Source organism: Anoplopoma fimbria, chromosome 24 (genome assembly GCF_027596085.1).
Source record: "Anoplopoma fimbria isolate UVic2021 breed Golden Eagle Sablefish chromosome 24, Afim_UVic_2022, whole genome shotgun sequence".
Lineage (NCBI taxonomy): Eukaryota > Metazoa > Chordata > Actinopteri > Perciformes > Anoplopomatidae > Anoplopoma > Anoplopoma fimbria.
Window position 1 is genome coordinate 21,173,998 of NC_072472.1, and position 24,404 is coordinate 21,198,401.

Here is a 24,404-nt window from a genome sequence, read left to right on the forward strand (position 1 = left end):
ACGACGTGCCGTGCAATGAATACCTACAGAGCAAACAACTAGGTATTCTACTATGCAGGGTTTGAGGTGTTCTACCTTTCCTTGTTGGCAGGAACAGACTTAATCCCTCGGGCCTTGAATAACGTCACCTAATCAGTAAAAGTCTGAGAACAGATGCGCAAAACTGGATGAGCTTCTCAGTTATTTTGGACAGGTAGTGTTTAGGAGGCAAAAGCAGGTTCACCTCGAGCACCTAGATATAGTGAAACCTTTTATGTAGCGGATATATTCTCCTTTAGATAGGCAGTTGTTTGACGTCAGTCATGGTTTAAAAAAAAAAAAGAGACAAACTGTGGGTCACATTGATTCTTTAAAATAAAAATAAAAAATCAACGCTACCGTTACCGTCACCTTCAAAACCGTGCTTAACATTCCAAAGTGCTCTTGAAAATCTTTCACAGGCTCAACATGCAGCATCACTGTAGCCTTTGATGGCTAATCATCCCATTGATGTATAAAGATATAGAATACAAGGACATCAATCAGAGCACATAAATATATACAGAGCAGCTGTCTGTCTACCGCCTTATATTATACACACACACACACACACACACACACACACACAGCTGCATGACTCCTCTAGCTGTGATGTATTTGGACTGTTGACAGATGAAATAGATGCAGATGGGCTCACACTCTGCACATTTATATCAGTCTTCCCTTCTCTCCTTTCCTCCCTCCATTTCTCTCTCCCTTAAGCAAGTCATCAGTCAACATGGAGGTTTCACTCAGCAACATCAAGTGGCACGATATCTATTGTATGGGGTCGACGTACAATCTCCGGTCAGAAGCAACCAAACGGATTTCTGCAGTCCACTTCATTTAAACCACAATTGCGGAACCCGATGCGCCAATAAAATCTGCAACGTATCACCTGCTCCTGCAAGGGAAAATGAACAGGTCTGAGAGCTTTTCATGCGAGCCTCCCTCTTGAGTGGTAGGTGAGGAAAACAGGAAATGAAAATCAAAATTGGTAAATGCCTTATCTTTAGTGCAAAGGGGGGGACAGAATAGCACAAAGAATACAACACTCACTATCAGCACAACAAAACCCATGAAGCTTAATCTACCAGGCAGCAATAGGGCGTGTGTTATGTAGCAGACGTGCCAATCGGGTTGGCCATTGTGTGTCCAAAAAAAGCAATGTCAGGGGAATTCTACAAATTGAGAATTGGGGAAACAACAAAGCTTGCTTCAAAGAGAATAAATATTTATTAGCAAAGGTCCAAAAGTTTGTAGTATTGTTTTAAGCAGTAGTAGTACTTCCATTAAAATCCCTGGCAGTCAGTATAGTATACTAGAACAGTAGAGAAAGGCGAGAGCTTTTGTCAGCGTCTCAGAATGTGAGGATGTGCTCATTTCGTGGTAGCAGTTTGTATCAGTGCAGTCCCTTTATCTTTAATACTCAACTTGAGATTTGTGAGCAAATAAATTATCTGTTTGTCATCTATCACAAGTGGAACCTTCTGTTGGTGGAAAGAAAACACTAGATAAAACATTCTGGACATTTAAAATCCGACAAAGGCATACTCATGATGTGCTCCAGACAGTTTATGACCTCCTTCTAGAAGAATACAATGGGCTGCAGTCAAAGAGTTCCTCTTTGTGAACTTAAAAGTGTATCCATGTACCTGGACTCAGTTGTCAAAGACAACACAATGATGGAAGCGCACATTGTAAATGGTAAACCATAAACTTAAAGTCAACGTTAAGTTTATTTGCCTGTATTTAATAAAAAATAATACACATAATCACATAATAAAAACTGTTCTGTATATAAATTAATTTGACTATATGTTGCCATGTCATTAGGCAGCTGGTTACGGTAAACATCTCTGAATGTTATCTTCTCTGCACAAAGGTTATTCAGTACAACCTCAAAATAGCAATCCCCCCCAGGTGTTCTTATTCTTGTAGTCATTTTCAGACACAAAGAAAACAAGACTCACTCTCAGCAAAAACAAAATACCCATGAAGCGAAATCTACCAGGCAGCAATTGGGCGTGTGTTATGTAGAGAATGTGCCAATGAGTCCATTGTATGTTGGATGCACTGAAACAAAAGCAATTTCAGGGGAATTCTACAAATTGTAAATCAGGATACAACATGAGAATAAATATGTATTAGCAACGCCAAGCTGTGTCAAGGTGAAGGCCTTTACCAGGGTTTCTGAAACAGTTAATTAAAAAAGCAGATATCAATTCATGAGACTGAATTCAACATTAGAGACACTTGAAATGAGAGCCATGCAGAAACACAGGATTGGATCATGTGATGGGTAGCATACCAGTGTGAAAAGTACTTTATTTAACTAATGTGTCAACCACAAGGAAAAGATGTAAAGGTCCCAAGTGCAGAGACTCAGAACCTCAGTATGTTTTAAAGATTTATTCACTGCAGACTCAAAAACAGGTTCTGCCCTCGACACATTGGTGTTGTCTGTTGTGCAGGGTTTTGCAACACTGAGTCTACAAAGGTAGCATGCGGCAGAACACTCCCACACAATCCTACAAAGTGCTGTGCTGCATCTTATTACTGGAAAAAAAAATGACTATTGTGTAGCTCTCGACCCAATCAAGTCACCAGCAAAGAAATGTTGCCATTGTACATTACTACAAACAAAGGTATACGTTGAATTCAGTAATTCTGAACTAAAAATCCTTTTCATATGTTTCGTATCATCTTCCTGCCACGCTTGCAGAAAATGCATGATGCCAAGTGGTTAACTTTGTGATATCATTGGTTAGGGTTAGGTTTAGGCAACAGAACTACTTAAGTTTAGATAAGAGAAAATATATTAAGATAATAATGCAATAATGAATAACAGTAAAAACGTAACTCCCGATATGAAAAACAACTTAACTTAGTAAACCATCCAGTAAACGTAACATCATGTAATAAACGTAAAAAAATGTACTTTTAGTTTCACACGGGTCACAAACAGTGAAAGTCCACCACCCCTCCCACCAATCTTTAGTGGACTGTTTTGCTTATTATACCCATTATCATACCATATAACAACAGTCCCTCGATATACTACGTCACTTGCTGTAACCGAATGAGAAAACGTCCACATTCAACATATCCATGGTTAGCAGAAACGTACAATGGCAACAGTTTTTCATGGATTGCTTTGAATAAAGTAAATGGCACACGCAGATATTCCTGTGCAATGTGAGTTATTTGATAAATTGGTTCGGCTCTCTCCAACTGATACCACTGGACAACACGCCTAATTGAATTTGCTGCTACAAGGCAGAGGTCAAACTGTTTCCAACTGTTCCACTCATGCAAATGAGTTTGGGTCTTTGAAGATCGTCCGACATCAGACTGAACGAGCCCGACACATTCTCCGCCTCCTGAAGAGCTGCACAACGATGTGCCTGATTCAGCATGCGCAGTTACACCACCGACCTGCTATCATTAAAAAAAAATGAACTGTGGTGTCCGACACCAAATTTCCCCGCTGCGGGACTAATAAAGGATTATCTTATCTATCTTATCTTATCTTCTCTTGCGTCTCTTGCAGGGATTGAGGCCTGGTACAGTCTCGTTCTGTATGTGAGATAATTTTAGACTCTTGACAATATCAGTAATGGGAAATATAGGACAGATACAAATATACCTCCTTGCACTTCAAATCTGTCTGAAGATCCATCATCCGACACCGAACTGGACATCTGGGATGTTTTTAACAGCTTTCCCCTGAAGGCATTCCTTGCATTTTTTGATCTTTTAACACCAAAATGTGTGCATAGCCTAAGGAGACTGCACACACCATTTACTGATACACTAGTGAAGGCAGATAAGGAGCTGGTGCTGGTGAAGGGATGTTGACTGCTTGATTGCAATTACTACAGACTGACGCAAGGGACTGAGCAGTGTGTGTGGTGGATGAAATGTAAAATGACTAGCACGAGGATTAAATAACTTGTATTACTGCCGGGTTATGTTTACACATCAGTTAGTTTGTTTGTCTGTCTGTTGGCAGGAAATGTCAAGAGCCTAAGAACAGATTTCCAATGAAATCTGGTGGACAGATTGGACCTATTGATTGGATTTTGGTTGTCATCTGGGCCTGGGATTTACGCCATTTAGAGAATTACCATTTTCTAGCCAACATAATGAAACTAACAAAAGTAGACTTGATATCAAATCCTAAGAATATGCTTGCAGAGTCCAAAAAGTGATGGCAAGTTGGAGAATGGTCCAGTGTTGGCAGCTTTATATATCTTTCACTGTGTTTGAACTCCATTTTGTTCAAATATCTCAAAAATTAAAAAAAAACACAAAAAACATGAAGCAAGATTGGTGGAGCATAACCATCACAACACCAAAACTATGTATATAAAAAAGGAAGAAGCAGCAGTAAATATCATCATTATTACAGTTGTGTCTATGTGTGTGCATGTCTCAGCACTTGCTCTCACTAATGTGATGTCAGTTCTTTTTAAAAAAACGGCTTATTATTTTTGGGGTATGTGGCATAAATGAGTAAATGAGTAAATGAATAAATGAATAAATGAGCTGAAATGATAATGTCACACTCACTCAACACTCTGCAGTGATGGAGTAGAGAAGAGATACATCCACCTGTCAGGACATTATCAATGTCAGCAGTTGACAGCACTGACTGAAATACAATGTCATCATACCCTGTGTCGTCCCACATCCTTACCTGCTGACAGCTGTTCTTGACTTTGGCACCTGAGGTAAGCGGCTTGCCAGCACGATGAGTCAGCAGTGAAGGGCGGACTGGAGTCACACTGGAGGTCAGACTTGGCCTTATGTTCCGTAAATGTAGTTTCAATCACATAAAAGGTTCATGTAAAGTAGCATTCTGCAACTTTTCACATAAAAACTTTTTTTTGTCATGACAGTTGTAGATGTTAGCATTAAATAATTATTCAGTGGTATTAAAATTAAAACAACGGTTTGTTTTTTTATTCGTTTTATCTAAAGATGTCATTCAAGAGTCCAGAGGTATATGAGCAGACTTTAAGGTGACGAGGGGTCCTCAGAGACAGACCTGATGTAGATCTGTCTGTCCTCTGTCTATGATACTCCATGTCCTTCTGTCTAAGAAACCAGGTTCATACTGCTGAGCAATTCAACTCATTTGTTCAGCCTCACTCGTTTCGAAGGGCAACAGTTCTTGTTTGATAAAATAATGTGTCATAAAATGTGGGTTTTACCTGCTTTTGCTTCCAAGACTAATTGTGAACATATGTTAGTAATGAACCCCTGCACTATTATATTATCAGCTTCTACTGCTGCTAGATGACTTACACTGAGTAAGACTAGAATCAGCAAGAATATTCAGCTTGTGCTTGATACGTCTTCTTCATTTATTCAGCCTCAGATGGTGTCAGATCATTATCTCACTGCTGGCTCTTGCATATGTTTTATGAGGAAAGTTGAGCTTCATAGAGGGAGTGTGATGATTTGTAGATGTTCTACAAGAATGTCTGAGATTTTAAGGAAAATATCCCCAACAACTTAATGGGAGAGTGAATACACAGGTAAGTTCGAAAATGCCATCTTTTTCATGTACATGACGGTGTTGCCCTTTTTTGCATTTCCTGCAGCAGCAACGGTGCTTTGTGAGATAAGAAATGACTGAGCACTTAGCATTGGAAGTGTTAGCCAACATGGCTAAACAAAGAAAGGAGGGCCACTCAACCCGAAAAGAGACTCAGAGATGGAAGCATGCTTAAAAAGAAAACCTGTGAGTCAAACGTAGAGTGAACATTTTATTCCGGCTCTCCATGCTGAGAGGGGTCAATGAGGACTGCCGCAGGTTCGGCTCTTTTTTTTCTTTTCTGGTTCCTCTAATTAGCCACAGTCTATTATTAAATTAAATGATGGAGTACACTGTGTAAAACCACTGAAGCAAAGGCTTATTAAACTATTAAAGATCTTGCTAAAATCTATAATAGAATTTTGAGTAAATATGTGGACATATATTGGGTAAATTTCTCACCTAAAGAAATGTGCCCTTGTTGTATTGTATTATGTCCCACTATAATCTCACCCTTCCCTGACAGACAGCCATGGCCTTTCAAGGCTCCTCTAATCACTCCGACAACAACATAAAAACTGCTTGTGTGTGTGTTTTTTCTGCTCCGTGTGGCCATCACTTCTGATTTAAGGTTCCGTCTCCATTAAGTGGCCTTGTGAGCAAGGAGGTGAGCTACAGTAGATCAATTATGTCACGAACTGGAGGTCACCTCAGCTGTGCTTACTGGTTTACTATCAGCTCCTGTCTTGCACGCTGTCAACACTTTAAAACTCACTTTAAATTCCTCAAGAATCTGATTCCATAGAAGTCTGACCTTGGCTCCTTTACAGCCAGCAATCTAAATGGCCAAACAGGGTATTAGTAAATCCATAACACAGCAGAAGCCTGCTGTATTTCATGTTAGCTATTACTGGACATGAACACGGCATTCCATCATCACTTAAAAAAATCAGTTTCCTTACACATCTGCACTAATTAGATGGTAGTGTGGACAGTCACAGAGCAGCCCAGTCCCCTCTTCTCTCAGTAGCCCACAACACATAGGTTAGAGGTTCAAAGTTTTTGTCATTATGCAATACAGCGTTTCACAATGAAGCACAGTTGTAGTCCCATCCATAAACACACAGAGATTAAAATAATGTAAAATGGAAGTTGAATTGCAAAAAAGGCGTAAGGTAGTAGTAGGGAATGATGTTAGTGCAAAGGTAACGTTGTGGTAAACTGCATAAGAAGACCAACATAACACTTCAGTTCAATAGGAATTTCATAGATGCAGTGCAATGTATAGAACAGTGCACAATGTAGATCATGCATGTCTGTATCTCTTGCCAGATAACAGCAGCGTGTGACAGTATTGCCTGTTAATATCCTTTGTGCAGGTACCTCACCTCAACGATATCACTGATGCTAAGTTGATGGGTACCAATGAAGTTCTTGGTGTTTTGATCACCTGCTGCAGAGCCCTCATTACTATAGAGTCGTCATTACTATACACAGTGGAAAGAAAAAATATGAGTGCAAACTTATCTGATGTTGTATCCATTCCTGTTAAGGAATGTGGTTTGGACCCAAAATGCAGGACGACCAGGAGACGGATACAGTTCTGGCGCTTTATTTAAAGCAGAGAACTCAGCATACAGACAGGCAGGATAAGACTCACAGAGGGAAACAGGCAGGGGATCAGGCAGACGGAAATCAGAGGAAGCGGAGGTTAAACTCGGGGTCGGGGACAGAAGGCTGAGTCGTTGACCGGGGCAAAGGCAAGGCAGGTAAGTCCAGACAGGCAGGCAGGGTCGGCAACGGGAAATCAGTCCGGGGGATAACGCTGGAAGGTCTGGCATAATGCGAAGTTCGATCTGGCCGTGAGTGTATGTGAGACTGGTGTTTAAATACTGCAGAGTTGATGAGTGGATTGAAGGCAGGTTTGTGTGGCTTGGAGCAGGTGAGTATGCTTGTGCTGATGAGGTGATTAGGTGAGTGAGGGAAGAGTGTGGTGAGAGAGTGGGAGGGGTGACACACCCACCTCACAGACACACACACACAGAGATACCCAAACAAGGGAGCACAGGAGACACAAGGGCAAGGGAAAACACATGAAACACAAGGAATAAACAGAGACATGGCCATGGTCATGACACATTCCCATCAGTAGATTTCTCATGCATTCACTTAGATCCTGCAAAGAGCCCGCTGCAGCCCTGTTAGCTGCACGAGTCACGTAAACCCTGTGATGGTATCGGGCCTCAGCAATGTTTGGAGGTAACAGAGTTGTCGGCCTGAGCCAGGCAGGCTGGAATGACAGCGTAGAGCAATCTGAGGATGACTTTTGATCTCTCAATTCACTCTATCAAATCCAGCTTTTAATCGTGAGCATTATGCCGAAGATTTTGGGAAATACTGAGTGCAAAGTTGGAAGTTGGTGTCCGGCCTGCTGACATAGCTGAACCCGTTGAAGATTGCCAGAAAAAAGATCTCGATTCCGAAGAGGCATTGCTCCAAACGCAGCAAAACCAGCCTTCTCACACTTACTGACTCTGGGGAATTGGCTGCAGCACAGAAGCTTTCACATACTCTGGCAGAGGAGTCTGGACCTGCTGAACGCCTGATAAGGCTGATTTGAATGAGACTGCATTCCCTTTTGTTTTGATTACAGGAATTATAAATATCAACACTGACCCCACTTGTGATGCAGCCCTAAATTAATATATTGCAGCTATGAAATCAATGAAAGCAGTCTGGTTTTCAGCATGACTCAATAATGCCCTCAAGTGGCCTGAATTCAGTTCACTCTTGAAAATGAACATTTAAGAATATTCATCATCAGCATCTCCCTGCCTTTGTTTCCATCTCTGTGCCAGATGGATGATGGGTGACAGGATATGACATGCAAGACAGACTTCCTTTAGTTTTAGAGCGGAGCAGCGTGGAAGCCGTTATTATAAAATAGGGGAAATCTAGGAGGTTAAAAAAGGCATGGACTATAAAGTGGCCCATGGCTTGTGACTACCAGTTTTAACAATAAAACACAGTGCAAACTTTTTATTTTTTTTGCATTTACCTGAAATTTGAAAACAAATAAATACACACCGTATCTAATTTGACTTCCAAAGGAGGGACTTGTTTATTATTAGTCTCAGATCTACATTCCCTATTACCCACCAGGCAACTTGCCTGCCTTTGTGTTTTCAACTACATCAACATAATTGCATGCTTTCTCTGTGGATAATTCACTGTTGCCGCACAGTAGTCATTCGGTTGAACAGTCACACATGGTGGCACAGTATGCGACATATATTTCTATCCCAAGGCTGCTTCTTATAACAGAGACCTCATATCAGATGATGTTTGGTCGCTGTGGAAGGTGGATACAACACGTTTACTATTAGGTGGTTGCTTGGTCTATCATCTGTTCAACTATCAGTTAACATGAATTACAAGAACTTTGATCGAAAACCACTCTCAGGTAAATAACTGCTGTGTTGACACATACAACCCATGCCTGATTAAAATGAGCACATTTGAATAAAAACTGTATTTAATACTTACATCTGTGCACAGAAACAGCAGAGTGTTTGAGTCCCTCCACCTCTGAAATTGCATGTACTAAAAATAAAGCACTAAAAAGGTGAGAGGATCTCTGCTGTTCTTAAATGGATGATTCAGTTTGACTTTCTGATGTATTGCATTAGAGGACTGTTTGTCAAAATCCTACCTTACAAATAAAAGTATAAAACTGCAGATATGAAAACAAATATAATCTTTAATGAGGGAAAGACCAGTGATTACACACACTTCATTTATTTAGAATGACATTGATTACACTTTACTGATTCACAGACGGATAAAACTTGAATTGCTCATAACGTAAATAACAGTAGAAAGAAGCAAAAAGATAGTGAGTACAACAATGTTCTAAGTTAATCAACAGAATATTACTGACATGGAATCTATAGTTGCTATTGAAAACATTTTTCTGCCTCTCAATTGACGTACATACATTAACCCCCATAACTTCTCACTTTCTGATTATTACATTTGGTACGTGTTCATAATAGGCTCATACTTATCCTGTGTTCTCCCACCATAATAACAACAGCCACTTTGACTTGCATGCTCCCCTTTGACCTCATACCATCACATGACCCCTAAAAAACACACAAAAGTAGGAGACAGAAAGAAGTCTGTGGCAGCCACATGCTAGAAAATAACATATCTAAATCCATTGACATTTCTAGCCAGAACAATTTGCCCTGTAATTCTAAAAGAGTTCTTTTTTTTTTCTTCAGACCACAGAAACTCTCCATTGATGTCCACAACATTTGTGGATACAGTACTCTTGCAAATTTACTGTAGAGAAAGTCCCAACTCCCCCATTGTTATCACATTGATTCAGTCCATAGGAGGCTTAGTAATGACTAAATGGTGTAGTCTCCTTCAACTCATGGTACCCCTGGTGGTTTGGCTCTGTGAACAGACAGAGAGGGTAGTTAGGGCTAGGAAGTACCACAAATCTATATCCTCTACATTAGCCAGAGCTTTTAAAAGACTCTTTTAGAAGTATAGGCAGTTCCGTCCGGCTTCAAAAAGTAAGAAAGAGCAGAAGCAACAGAGTTACAGACAATAAAGAGAGAAAAAATACTTAACAATGTTTGTATTTACTTGTATTTGCTTACAGTTTCAAATGTTTCTCAAACTGCTTTCTCAGGTCCATGTGTAAATTACCTTATTGTGCATTCAGTGTCTGTTCAGAGAGAACTGCTTATGTTATCTTAAATTTAAAGCACTTGCTATTAATTTTCAAAGCCTGTATCTGTAGTCTGGAGGTCACTTAATAATTTTCTGTACATCCCAGATTATGTAGGTGAAAATAGCCACTAGCAGAATGCGCTTGAGTGTGTAGATAAGTGTTACGGTACCGAGACTCATATTCTCCTCCACCAGAGGCCTCTTTTCGCTGCAGTTTACCACTCGTCCCTGCGCCGCTCCCAGAATAGTCATGATATCCACTAGGTTGAGCTTCCCTTCCTCTTTGGCCTCTTCCACCTCCTCTGCCAGCTCCATCGCGGCCTCCTCCCGCTCTTCCATCTCCTCTTGGGTCAGCATCGCGCTCAATCCCTGCCCTGCGGTGTTGTTGCCCACCTGTGGTGGCGCAAGCGAGCACAGTGCCCTCACCTTCCCATAGGACATCAGGTGAGCCACGTTGGCACGCAAGAAGAGCAGGAGGACATTGAGGTCGTTCAATGGGCAGCCAAGTCTACGGCGGTTGAGGAGGTCGAGGGCTGGGAGGACCTCGTAGACAGAGAAGAAGGTGGTGTCCCAAACGAAGAGCCGAATCAGGCTGAAGAGGACGATCGGAGCCAACAGGACGTAGATGGCACCGTTTGCTACACTTATCACCTGAAAAACCAGTTGGCCGATCATTTTGCACTGAACCAGTTCAGGAACCCAGTTCTGATCACGCAGCATGCCCGTGCGGACAAAGCAGCTGAACTCGTCCTGCAGAAATGCCGACAGGTGGAAGTAGGCCAGGTAGAGACAGGCGGCTGTCATGAAGGTCAGGAGGAGGAAGCCCCGCAAGAAAAGCATGCTGACGAGGAAATAGGAGTTTTGCTTGCACTGCATGTATCTCTCGAGAAGAGGGTACTCAAAGTATCGCTTCTTCTTGGCCCTGCAATTGGACAAGGAAAACAAACTCAGCACCATGTTCTCCTTCATGTTCATTAATCCCAGCTGGGAGCCTCCCTACCCAACCACAATCTTCTAATTTTGGCAACTAGGAGCTGGCAACAAGATCATTTCTTTAGCCTTTGAGCAATATCGTTCACTAGCAGATGTCTTCATTTGCTACTGCAATGTCCCAATTCCTCCACTGGATTCAAGTTCAATTTAACAAGGCATATTTTAGTTTGGGGGGCAAATCACAGCTAATGAGATTGGGTTACTGAAAACATGGATATGGAAGCATTTTCTTTAAAAAAGCTAAAAAGCAATAAATATTTGTGCTACAAGCCAGCAGTTGCTTGTCTCTTACCTTTGCAGTTCGGCCTGAAATGTGAGGGGATTCTTAGTGTTCTGCCGCATGTCCAGAATGTTCTGGGCCAGTCGGATCGAACGGTTGTACGATTTGTCCAGTTCGTCAATTATGAAGAGCAGGTCTGAGCCAAGCGTGGGCATAACAAGCTGGCGCCAGATGAGAGCCGGCAGGTACATCAGCACTGCCATGGCCAGAAGAGAGTAAGGGAACATCTGGATGGACAATGAGAGAAAAGGGTGATAGAGAGGAGAGGCAGATGGAGGGGCAGAAAGAGTTGAAACAAGCAGATGAGTCAAATCAACAATGACTTCACAGCCCAACAAAGTCTGAATACATTTAGCAACAAAGCACATACTTGGTTCGTATTAAATGTGTCAGACTGACACTTTTAAGTTACGTTTTGCAAGTTACAGCAAGGAGTAAGAAGGTTTCAGCAGTTTAACTTTGTCAGCCACTCTAGGTGGGAATAACAAGTTGAGCAAGCTTGATCAGAGTCTCTCAACTTACTTTGTGTACCCAGAGCGAGCGCTCCTCAAAGTTCCCATTGCTGTCAAACTCATGATGCATGAGAGAGTCCCAGCAGTACGTGTCGACATAGCTGGCCTGCTTGATGGTGAAATTGCTGGGAGGGAAACAGCTGATCTGAGGCCCTGCAGAATAAACAAATTCGTAACATTATCTGCTAATATGAGGAATTACTTTCTGCTTTATCAAATTGCCTGTAAGCAGTCGCTAAGCACTTGATTTCACACACACAAAAACACACACACAACCTATTACTTCTATGTTTGTGAGGACACTTTGCTGTAATGCATTTCCTAGCCCCCCAAACCTTAACCAACACCTCAGAATGGCTGACCCCAACCCTTTTTCAGTTGCCCCTAACTAACCTGAACCTAATTTAACCTTAACCTTTAACCAGGTCCGAACCCTCAAAAAGGCCTTTGAAGGTCTGTCTCAACAGGAGGATTGGCCAAAATGTCCTCATTTTCAAAAATTGTCCTAACGATGAAGGTCTAAAATACAGTTGTACAAGTACATACACACAGACACAGTACTAGGGGACCACTAAGAAAAACATACATTTGAGCTTCTACATGCCTTTTTCTTTTCAGTCGAACATCATTTTGGAGTAATCATATGTTTCCAAATGGAAACCTGGCATTTAAAACCATGGGCGACTCCATTCCAAATTTGGCCTCCTACACCTTATATTTAGTTCACCTTGATATAACCACATGTAGTCCAACCACTTGAATCCATGCTCCATGCACCCATCTGCCATTTTCCAAGGGTGCTCCACCCTAAAGCAGAGAGCTTGGGAGGGAACACACTAAGGGTGTGCCCCACCTAAAGCAGAGCCTTAGAAGAGAAACATTGAGCGTCTACTTTTTTCTACAACACCACATCTGCCCAGCTTTCTGAAAGTAGAAACATACTGCCACTAATTTACTGTCAGGGTGTGATTCATCCTGTCGGTCGACCTCATTATAGGCAACTGTTACACAGTCCAGTTATACTACAGCGTGTGTGTGTGTGTGTGTGTGTGTGTGTGTGTGTGTGTGTGTGTGTGTGTGTGTGTGTGTGTGTGTGTGTGTGTGTGTGTGTGTGTGTGTAATAAATCAGCCACATTTTAACATACTGATGGTGACACCTAAAATATAATTTTGGCAGCTGAAGGCATGATGGATGATATTCATTTTGGCCTTAGATATACGTATAAGAAAGAAGAGGTTGCAGTTTTAAGACTCACACTGGACTCAAACTAATTATGTATTGTCTATGTTGGTTAGTTTTCCTTTAACATACTGCAGGTGAAAGCAATGTGGTACAGCATCAACAGCCATAAAACTCAAATTTCACCTACTCATATTAAGTATCATATAAAAATTGGCCAAAATGTTTCTAATAAATGTACGCGATATATTGAGATACTAAAAAGTATTTATTGTTCATTCATAACATTTTTCAAGGCAATGCATATTGCATTATGGTCCAGCCTTTAAGACATATTGAAACCCTATTAAAAGTGGATTTTATCGGAGGCCAACATGGTGAGGCTAATGGTGAGGACAGATGGTCGAGGTGGTGAGCAGAACAGCGGTTGGTTCATCATCATCCAGTATTGGCAGCTACATAATGAAACCATGTTACAGTGTCATTGATAAAAAGGTTTTGTAAAGCTGTCTGTCACATTCTTTATCTTCACAGCTTCACAAACCCCTAAAGGCATCATGGTGGAGCAATTCATGTAATCTGCTTCCAATCAGGCACAACATGTTACAAACATTAAACAGATCAGTACATGTCTTTGGGTTTTTTTTGTTTCTGAGTGGTCTTATTCTTTTAGTTGTAATGTTATATTTTGTGGAATGCTATACTGACTATAGCAGCATTGGCAATTGCTTATGTTTAAATCACGGCGACTACTGTAGTTATAATACTATCTGACGCCACTGTATGTTCTCAGCTCACTGTGGGAATCTGTTTTTCCACTTTGATTGCAGAGTGCGTGTGTGGGCGCATGCATTGACAACTCACCCTAAATAGAAAACGACAGCAGATGCCTTCTCATGAAATCTTTTTCGAAATTCTCCCGCTCAACTCCCAACCCCTGTGAGCCATTTGGCAAAGTGAGGCAACCTACATTTCTGCCACTGCTGCTATCTCCCACTCCCACTCCCACTCCCCAATTAACATTGGCAGATCGTCCCCGCATTTTGTGCTTTGTACAAGCATTCTTGGCTGAGAGACCAGGTGCACGTAAACCAGACTCCAGACAGCAGCGCAATCAAGCTCTGTTTTGAAACTGACAAGCCAGCAGATAGGCAGCCAAGATCCATCAGTTGAGCGGCGCACCCCCGCCACCACATCATGTTCTACGACCCCCCCCTCACTGTTGTTAATCAACATATCCTCTCATTGGACTCAAATAGGGGGGAGCTGCCACAGAAGAACTTCGCCTTGTAATTACAGCGTGCCAGCGTTAGTGAACGCTGCTCTCAATCATCCCCATGGCAATTAGCATCAGGAGCATCCGGCTGATTGCAGACCAGCTCTGGAGAGACGACATTTAGTGAAGTCAAGGGAGTCTGCCTCCTCGACAATAGACTTGTACTATAGTATTGCCACGTATACTTTGGATTGTCAGCTGTGCTTTTTGTGTTCTTTGAATGACCGTGGACGGACAGGTTGTTGGCAAGTTTCATCTGGAAAACTGCCCAATTCTTTCGGAACCACTTTTTCCCTCTGATCTAAAAACACTTTAGGCAACAGCAGAACAGTCAATGGATTAGATGAATGGAGTCGTATACGATCGTGATTTGGTGTTTTCAGTCATTTTGTTGTCATCTCATTATTACTGCTGTTGTATGCACTGTATTATGCTGCTGTGGTATTTTTCCACCTGGACACAGTTTAAAGTGACTAATGAGGGCAACAATTTTTGAAAGTGGTCCAGTATTCAGCGAGAGCGCTGAAGACGGCAGCCGCTTAAGGGCTGCAAATATAACCCTTCTGGGCAGTTGCCCAACTTCAGTGTGCGTCCACTAAACGTGCCTGTTTGTGATTCCCTTTAATTGAGTCAGCATGTCTTCCTTTAATGTTAAGTAGTTGTTCAAGTGTTTTCTTCCCCTTGCTTTATTCTGCAACAAAAGTGATGTGTCATTACAACTCTCACTGTTATTGCTTTCAATATTTGGTTTCTTTAAGTAGGAATTGTAAGGGATGGGGCGATATAACACGTTTGGGTCGCTTCAGTACATGAAAAAACATGGACCACAGAAATTCTAAGAATATTCATATCAGTACTATTAAGTAAATGCAATTTATCAGCATTTCAAGGACAAACAGTACACAGTTACTAGGCGGAGACACCGCATAACAGCGTAATTGAAACACAGAAAACGCCCTGACCTGGTTTAAAAAAAGGACAGAGACAGAGAGTTGCTCACCCAGGGAGATCTCGCGGGCGAAGGCCATGGACACCAGCAACAGCGGAAGGCCGACGGACACAAACTTGATGACCTTGTCCAGAGGAAGCTCCAGCTCCAGGTGGCTGATCCGGTTTATCCCGGGGCTGCCCTGCAGCAGCGCATCAGATAGCATGGCCTTGGCCGCCGCCTGGGCGATCGACATTTTGAACTCCTGCCCAGTGATAAAAAACACTTTATTTCCTGACACAGTCAAGTAGGATATTGTGTGATCTCAGTACAATCAGAGTCATGACCTTTGTCCCATCCCACTGCTTTACTTTCTTTAACTCATGGTCTCTGGCATATTTCACTATATGTGATATGATATAGCAGAAATACCTGTAAATCTATAGTAATAAAAAAAAACCTCAAGCGCAATGAATTGCTTCTCCAATTTCGGGGACATTCAATCAGAAATGCAATTAATATTATTCATAGCAAATGTCCTCAACATGATGGAAGCTAAAGCTTACCGTAAGTCTTCCAGCTTTCTTTGGTGATACTTTTAGAAAATATCCTTTCAGAGCCAAAGAGTTCCTCTAAAGGCCGGCATGGTGTTGGAAAGCTTCTTAAGTATTCAGGGAGGGCCTCTGTAAATGAGAGGTTGGATCTGGGCTGGACTGGGCCGAGCCGGGTCTGGCTCTAATTACAGGGAGGACATCTGGGAGCATGTAGGCGCCCAGATGGCACTGACTGCAGCGGACCTCCAGCACTCACACTGGGCAATGCAGTTGTGTGTGTGTGTGTGTGTGTGTGTGTGTGTGTGTGTGTGTGTGTGTGTGTGTGTGTGTGTGTGTGTGTGTGTGTGTTTCTCTGGTCCAGCCCTGCTGTGAAGCACAGTGGCTCTGGCCCACTTCAAACAAGTGAACCACCGCCAGTGGCTTTTTCAGCCTCTGTCATTCTGAGACTATTTTTACTGCTTTACAGCCTCAGAGCGAGTGCTGGCTGAGATACTGTACCATACAACAGGGATGGTCATGTTTCTTTTCACTGCACTATATGTGTTAGAGAGAAAAAACTAACAGTGTGTTAAAAAATGTATTTGATTAAATGGATCTAACAGGACTGGAGAACTGGAACTCAAATGAACAAACAAGCATTTGGCTAGTTCATGCATGAGATCTGTGTTATAGTTTATCTGTATAATAATTTGTGCTGTAAATTAAGGAGAGCCACAGTGAAGTTCAGTGTTACACATGGTGTGTTGAATTGCATCTCCACAAACAGAATGGTTTAAAAGAACAGCCCCGTTTTCTGAAACGCTTCAAGTAAAAGGTTCAAATCTGTTTGAAAACAGAAGTCACAGGCTCTACAGACATCAAAAACAGAGTGTTTTAATCCCGCTTTTTTTACCTGATTAAACTGTATTTCATGGGCACAAAAACCAAAGTCTTCAGGTGGCGACTCCTCTGGTTGTATAGAAGTCTATGAGAAAATGACTCTACTTCTCTCTTGATTTATTCCCTCAGTAAACATTGTAAACATGAGTTTATGGTCTCAATCTCTAGTTTCAAGTCTTCTTCAATACAGCATGATGTTCATTTAGTAAATGATGCTCCATTTAGAGTCAAACAGACCATAAAGCAGAGTATGCTTTAGGGCGGGGCTACACAGTGATTGTGATCGCTACCATGGCGTTGTCCTGTCTGGGAGTTTGTTTACGTCTTAAAACTTTAACCCTTTCACAGTGTGTTTGTGTTTTCACTTCAATTGTAACATTTTGGTCACCTAAAAAAATCTTTGCCTCGTAGCCGTCATTTCAAAGAGACGTATGTCACAGCATCCATTGTTTGGGATACGTCTATATTTGAATCAACATAAAAGTGTTCAACATATATATTTACTTTTAATTCATTGTGACAGGATTGTTTGAATATCATTTTTACAGTCTTTATATATGTTTATATAATAAATACTATATTCACACAAACACAGTCCTGTCTAACTTAATGACAACATGAAATACAGTAAACTAGAGCTGAATGCAGGATAATGTTCTTGTTGTTTGCACCTCACAAAGTGTCACTATTATAGCAGTTGAATTGGATGCAGTCTTCATTCAAGATAAAAACATAAGTAACATCAAGGTGAAGTGTCAACGGAGTTCTAAATGGCGCTACACATAAGGTGAAGGGCAGAAAGTTCTTAAGTAACTATTAGGTATGAACACAAAAGGAACAGTTACATTTGAGTCCTGCCATGTTTTGAGATGAATCCAGCTGTGTGGATACGCCAGTGTTTCCTCGCTTTTCCAACAAGTATCCTCCACTGTTGCTCCTCGACGGCTTTTTAAGAATTTGGATGTCGTTTGAGGCAGAGCACAGAGATCAATTTGTAGTTCACAAGCCAGAGGATGGAGAAGAATGGCCCCTGATCTCCTTTCAAAAGTCACTATGACCCATGGCCACAACCTTTGCCTTAACGTAACCCTGTCTCTTATAAAATAGCATTTCCATACAACTAAACTGCATTCTAAGTTCTGTTTCAAGAGGAATGTCTTTTCTTTTTTCTGGTCGTAGTTTTAAACACGTTAAATGTCGTGTTTTGAAACAAAACAACAAAATGACTTGGTTATGTTTAGTAAAACATCATGGTTGGGCTTAAAGTAGGTACAGTTGTTACTTATTTAAGTAGATAAAAACAGGTGAATGTTTCTTGTTTCATTGTTTTTCGACCTTTGCTTTCACATGGGACACGATCAGCGGTCTCCTGGGTGAAAGTTATGTGTTTATTTGACCCAAAATATCTATAAAAAATCCATACATCCTTTTTCCACGTATTCTTATAAAAACAATATATTTTTGCCGACCATTCTTGCATTATTAAATACTGTATTCATTGAACCTTGAACCCTGCTGGTGTAAAGTGAAACACACTATACCCCAACAACCTGACTAATGGAAATAAAAAACGTTAGTAAATGATTTATGAGCAGTTGTGCTGCTGTATATAATGCTGCCCGATGATAAATTAAAACGCCTACCTTATAGTGCTGTATAGGATACTTTAATATATTTACATCTTATCCTCTGTTCTTACTGTTCAGAAAGGGTCACTGGCTATTTTCCTCCTGCAGTACAGAAAGTCCTTTGTGGAACAATAATAGAAGAAATGTTGTGATGCACATACTCTCAGACAAGCGTTTTCACAGGTCACTTTTATGAATACCCTGATTTGGTCCCACACACGAGACCTTTTGAGCATTGCTCTCTCATGGAGATGTGGAGCACTGATTGCCTCGTGTTGCTTATACTCCCTCATATATTACTTATGAGCCCAACATGGCCACTGCAATTCAAGTTCCTCCTACCCCAGAAAATGTGTCTGAAGGAGCAGAAAAGCAGCAGAGGTAAGACAATAACAGATATTTAATAAGTGATGCTGCAATTAAAGAATGACCTTTTGTGTGTTGCCATTATACACAAGCATTACAAGCCGTGTAAACAACAATACAATGAGGCTCGCGCAGCAAACACCCATGGGAGTGTTGCCATTCTACTCCGGGGGGAGCTGAAACCCTGTGGTGGAGAGAGCTCTGTTGGGCTCTGGTAGGAGGCGGAACATTTGGGCGAGTTGTTCCAGCAAGTTCAAATCACAGGGTACAGCAATAACCAGTGGGTGGGAGACTACACATGTGACAGGAAAATGAGGAAGTCAAACCAATATTTAGACTACTAACTCTATAATCTGGAAATAGGTTACAATGGAGCCGGAGCATGAGAGGGTTGGGAAATGTCGAACACACATGAGCCTCGCTCTTGTGATCCGGGCTTCGATATGTGCAGCAGAGAACAACCCTCCGTTAATTATCTAGTGTTCTGTTCTTTGTGTTTGGTGCGTTTCGTCTCTAAATACTCTCATGAACCAAACTGCTTACCTCCTGTTGGGAATTTATGGCCCTGCATGTGTTCACTCAGCCTAAACACATGCAGAACTTCATCATATCACAAAGTCAACATCAGCACCTTTACATGTTTTAATTATGAAATTGTTCTATTGAAACACAATAGATTATGACAACCAAGTGTACAAATGAAATAGAAATATTCCCTATTGTCTGTCACTTGCTCTGGAAGATCCGTTTAAAAAAAATGCAATCGAGAAAAGAATATTAATGAGCAACAAACTTCACAATGAACAATCAGAACATTCAATATAACGTGTTTTTTCTTTTTCTGTCTTCACATTTGAAACAAGCTATTCCATTTGTGTGTTTTAGTACAAAACCTAGAGCTGAAATAGTTTCACAGTTTCTTCAAAATCCTTCACATAAAATTTAAAGACACGCCACTGCTGAGCTTTCACTCTCTCGTTTTCCTCAAAATTGTCGTCTTCGTCTCCTTGAAAAAAGTTTGTCATTAAAAGACAGCCGGCTCTGTCGGTTGGGGATTCCATCTCCATGTGGGGATGTGGGTGAGACAGTTTGTAGAGGCCGGCAGTGCTTGCCGTGCTCTTACTTTGTGACGGATTCGTCCAAGGTCACGAAAAAATACACAAGCAACTCTCTAAGACTGACTTGATGGTTGAAGTCAAGTATGTGAATGGCCACCCGCTGATACCACAGCCTTTTTAAAAAAGGTTGGAAAATAGGGGTCCGCCACCTACTGGACTCCGTGGGTAATACTCTCCTCCAATCACAAGCATGAAGTTGCCCACTGAAAATCTCCATGAGGCTTTTCAGGATGTGATTGGAGGAGAGTATTCCCCGTAGTGTCCAGCAGAGGGCTCACATGTGCTCATAGAGCTAAGGTTACAATAACGTAATCTTGTCTACGGAGAAGCAACTGCCATTGTCTCGTTGCTCCTTGAGCTACCATCTGAGGCCACGCAAAAAAAAAGAATAAATATGCAACCTTCAACACTAGAATGTAAACATATAAAAAAAATGTGATATACATACTATAAGTGTACACAGTCAGTATACACCGGTTTACTAGAACTTTTTTTTTTTTTTTTTTTTTGCACATGAGAGAAGAAAGAAATGAACTAAGATTGTTTAAAAAGTCATGCTCTAAAAGGTTTGCTGGAGCAATGAGTCAAGTGTTTCGCTCATGAGGAAGAAACACGGCGACCTGAGAACCTATGACCATTGAAAAGACATGAATGATGTCCCAGCATTGGAAGCCAACACATAGGCCTTCAGTCACTTCTGCAGATATTTGGACAGCATTACTACTTCTTTTTTTTTATTTCTCTTCACTCTTATTTTAGGAAGCAAAATGACACATAAACTGCAAAGTTACATGTAGACCGGAAATTAAGAGTACTTTCAGTCATGTGAAATAGGTTGCAAAAATCTGCAGACCTTTTTTGATAATCATTTTCAATGTGTCATGATATTTGGAAAGATTATATTCAATTTTAAAAGTGGTTGTATTTCACATTCATACACAAAAATCTCACTTTGCAAAGATGTTTGTTTTTGTTTGTTTTTGATGCATCTGCAACTACTCCAGACTGCTCATTCAACTGTTTCCTTTTTTCAGTTCACAGTAAACTGCATCCAAAACTGCCTCAAAATGTTTTTCTGAAAGCACCAAGCTTCTGGAAAGTGGTTAAATTGTCTCAATTTAAACTGGCAGCAATCTTTTCAACTTTTGGGTTCCTGTGCCATTTTTGTCCATAAATAAAAGGAGCTATAGAGTAAAAAAATTTGCTACTATCCAAATATTTCAAGAGCTTACTGCATTAGAACTGCATTGACTAGTAAAATGAAACAACACATAATCATCATGAAACTCAAATCCGTCCTCTGTAATTGTGATGGTGATGGTCATTGTGTCTGATTAGAGTCGCTCTGCATCAGAGTACTTGATGGATTTTGAGAAAATCCTAATATATCCTTACATGCTCTCATAAATCACTCAGCATTAGAGCTGTTCTAGTTCAGTTTAAATGAGGCTGTGTTAAGGGGACAAGTGAGGTCCGAGTTCATATGGTCTGTTCCTGCAGTCGACTACTCTAGTTCCTCCCTGTGCTCCATGCCAAGATCCCTCCTTCCTCCTCCTCCCCCGCTGGACAGTAGCCTCCCCCTGTCATTTTCCTCCTCTCCGTCCTCCTCCTCCTCTTCCTCCTCCATCCCTTCTTCCTCTTCCTCCTCCTCCTCCTCCTCTTCGTCTTCCTCCTCAGTGCCGTCCATGGAGTCGTCGGCTCCCAGCATGGCCTGCTGCATGGCCAGGGTGGCCGAGTCCGAGGACAGCGACTGGAGGCTGTCCATACTCAGCGGGTCTGAGGGGAGGCAGGGAAACAGAGAGGGGGGAAGGGAGTCATGAACTAGTGACAGAACGAATCCATCCCCTCCACATTCATCTGTGCATCCTTCTGTTCTAAAGTAGCTTTCAAGCAGCCTGGCGGCCCACAAGGCCATTTTTTAATGACTTTAAGTTCCAGTGAAACAGATGTTAGAGGGTCTTTATCTCCTGTACTGTTACTATTCTCCAGTGAAACACAATATTGGAGCTGTGTTACAAAAAAATCCTTCACATTTGATTGGACAGCTAAAAAGTGGGCAGGTCTAGAATGCAGTGTGACATGGCTCCATACACATGTCCCTTCACTAAAAGCTGCAGATTGATGGATGGAAGTCATTATATTACTGTTAGAAGTTATTTGGTACTAACTTATAAAAGCAATACATAAAAAAAATATTACACAAAAGTATGTTTTTTTTTCCATATGCATATATTTTTAAATAGGTGAACAATATCCCTGGGTTATGATCTAACTTTAAAATAGATTTTTATCTCAACTTGAAATACCAGTGACAGAATGATGGAGACTTATTTGACTCAATTAAGTTAATTACTTACTTGTATAATTTCATATCATATCGTATAATATTCTGATAATTTCATATCAGTATATATTAAGGTTTGTATGTGGCAGTACTTCCACTGAATAAACTATTTGACAACTAGTAATGCACAGTTTTTTACAGCCTAGAAGCTCTCTCTTGTGTCTCCCAGTGTTCCCACTCCTTTTGTCTTCCATGTCCCCAGCTTGCTTTGTGTGTGCGTATGTGTGTGAGTCTCCCCCTGTCCTGCCATCTATCTGTGCCCAGTCTACCGTCACACCTGCCTGTAATCAGCCAATCACCTCCCTCAGCTCACACACCTGCCATTTGTTAGCCCCTCCTCTCTGCAGTATATCTTCCCCGGCTCTTCGCCCACTGTGCGCCAGATCATTGTCTCAGCTACTGTGGTGGTTGCATTCAGGCCAAGCTTATAAGCTTAGTTCCTTGTAGTCCTGTTTCCTGTGCTCCAGGATTCCTGTCCTGCCGGGTCTGCTTCCCGTGTGCTTCCTCAGCCTGCCCACATCACTCTCGTTCAACCTGGTCTCTCAAAAAACCTTTTTAAAACTCAACCAACCTCCGTATTGTCTTACTTTTGGGTCCATCCTTGTGACACCACAACACAGTATCTAAATGTTCCCCTGCCTGAATGAAACCTACCCTGAATAACATCCTCATATTACTGCTGGTTCACTTACAGCAATGACAGTGAAGTTTGCTCCTCCACATTGCTCAGTCTTTGCCTGCTACAGCTGCATTGTGGAGATAGTAGATAATAAATTACAGCAATAAATAGAATCTATAACCTAAAATGGGCCTTGGATGACTGAAAACTATTTCTTTATCTAACTATAGTGTTGGACCCCTGGTGCTTTCAGACACAAACTAAGATCTAATTTAAGATTCCTGTAGAACAAATGCTGATTTCTTTTCCCACCAAGAATATTATACTCTCTGTTCTTGACTTTTGCCTTCACATCTTCTCAAATAAATAAAAGTCAATAGTGACATCTAGTGGGGACATTTCAAACACACAGAGTTTGAATTGGAAGCTTAGCTGTGTTTTGATTTTTTGATTTCATTGGAGAGCGCTATCTTACTGTCTGAGTTGTTTCCTGATCTGTGCGTCTGAAGAACTCCAGCCACGATGGAGTCGGGCCAGAAGCGCTGCGTCGGACGGTGCTGGGACTTCATCTTCTTGGCTTTAGGAGCTGGGTCCGGGTTACTTGCGTCCAACATGGGCTGGAGGATACGCCGACGAGCGTTGATGAACCTGTGAGAACGACAAAAGGACAAGGTTGAATGATGGAGGGGATATACATTCACATGTTCAGACGAAGATGCCTTCTATTATAGAAGTTAATCCGATATATGTTTGGCGGATGAAGTATTTTGTGATAATTGTTTTGGATTGACCTTATTAACAATTCTAAGCTATTTTGCTTTCATCAGGCCGATGTCTGAGGTTGTTTATTGCTTTCCTGATATACAGTCCATTGACGCGTCATGTGACTTATATATCACCATAGATACAAATTATTAAAAACAACATCACCGTCTTCATTTTAAAATAATTATTTTTATGAAATGCAAAATGTACTCCTAGTGAGTACATACATTTACAAGAGGAATGTAAATGATCAGAAATACAAAACATACAAAGTTTAAACCAATTTCAAAATATTTAGAACTAGAAAAAAGTAATTATATATATGAATATATAGATAATAGTAAAACAATTAACAAATACAATCTTTCATTTCAACCAAACAATGGATAAAAAGGTTGAATCTCGAAGTACAAAGCAGTTAAATTCTGGATCAAATTTTTTCAAATATCTTCCATTTCTTACAAACTATCATGTTCCTGGAGAACAAAAAATATATCAAAGAGTGACGCATGACCATAAGGGAGGCACAATGTGGTCTGAGGTGTACTTGCTGTATAAGACCAGGAGATGGCACCACCATACCAGTAATGTGCTGGGGTGCTGCACTATATGCAAGTACAAGTAAAACCTCTACTCCACACATACTACAATAA

General features: G+C 41.2%; 1 pseudogene; it reads right to left on the bottom strand.

The window, feature by feature from the left end:
- Positions 1-10,387: 10,387 nt before the first annotated feature.
- The window catches only part of LOC129113833 (uncharacterized), a 107,325-nt pseudogene continuing 93,308 nt past the window's right edge, over positions 10,388-24,404 (bottom strand).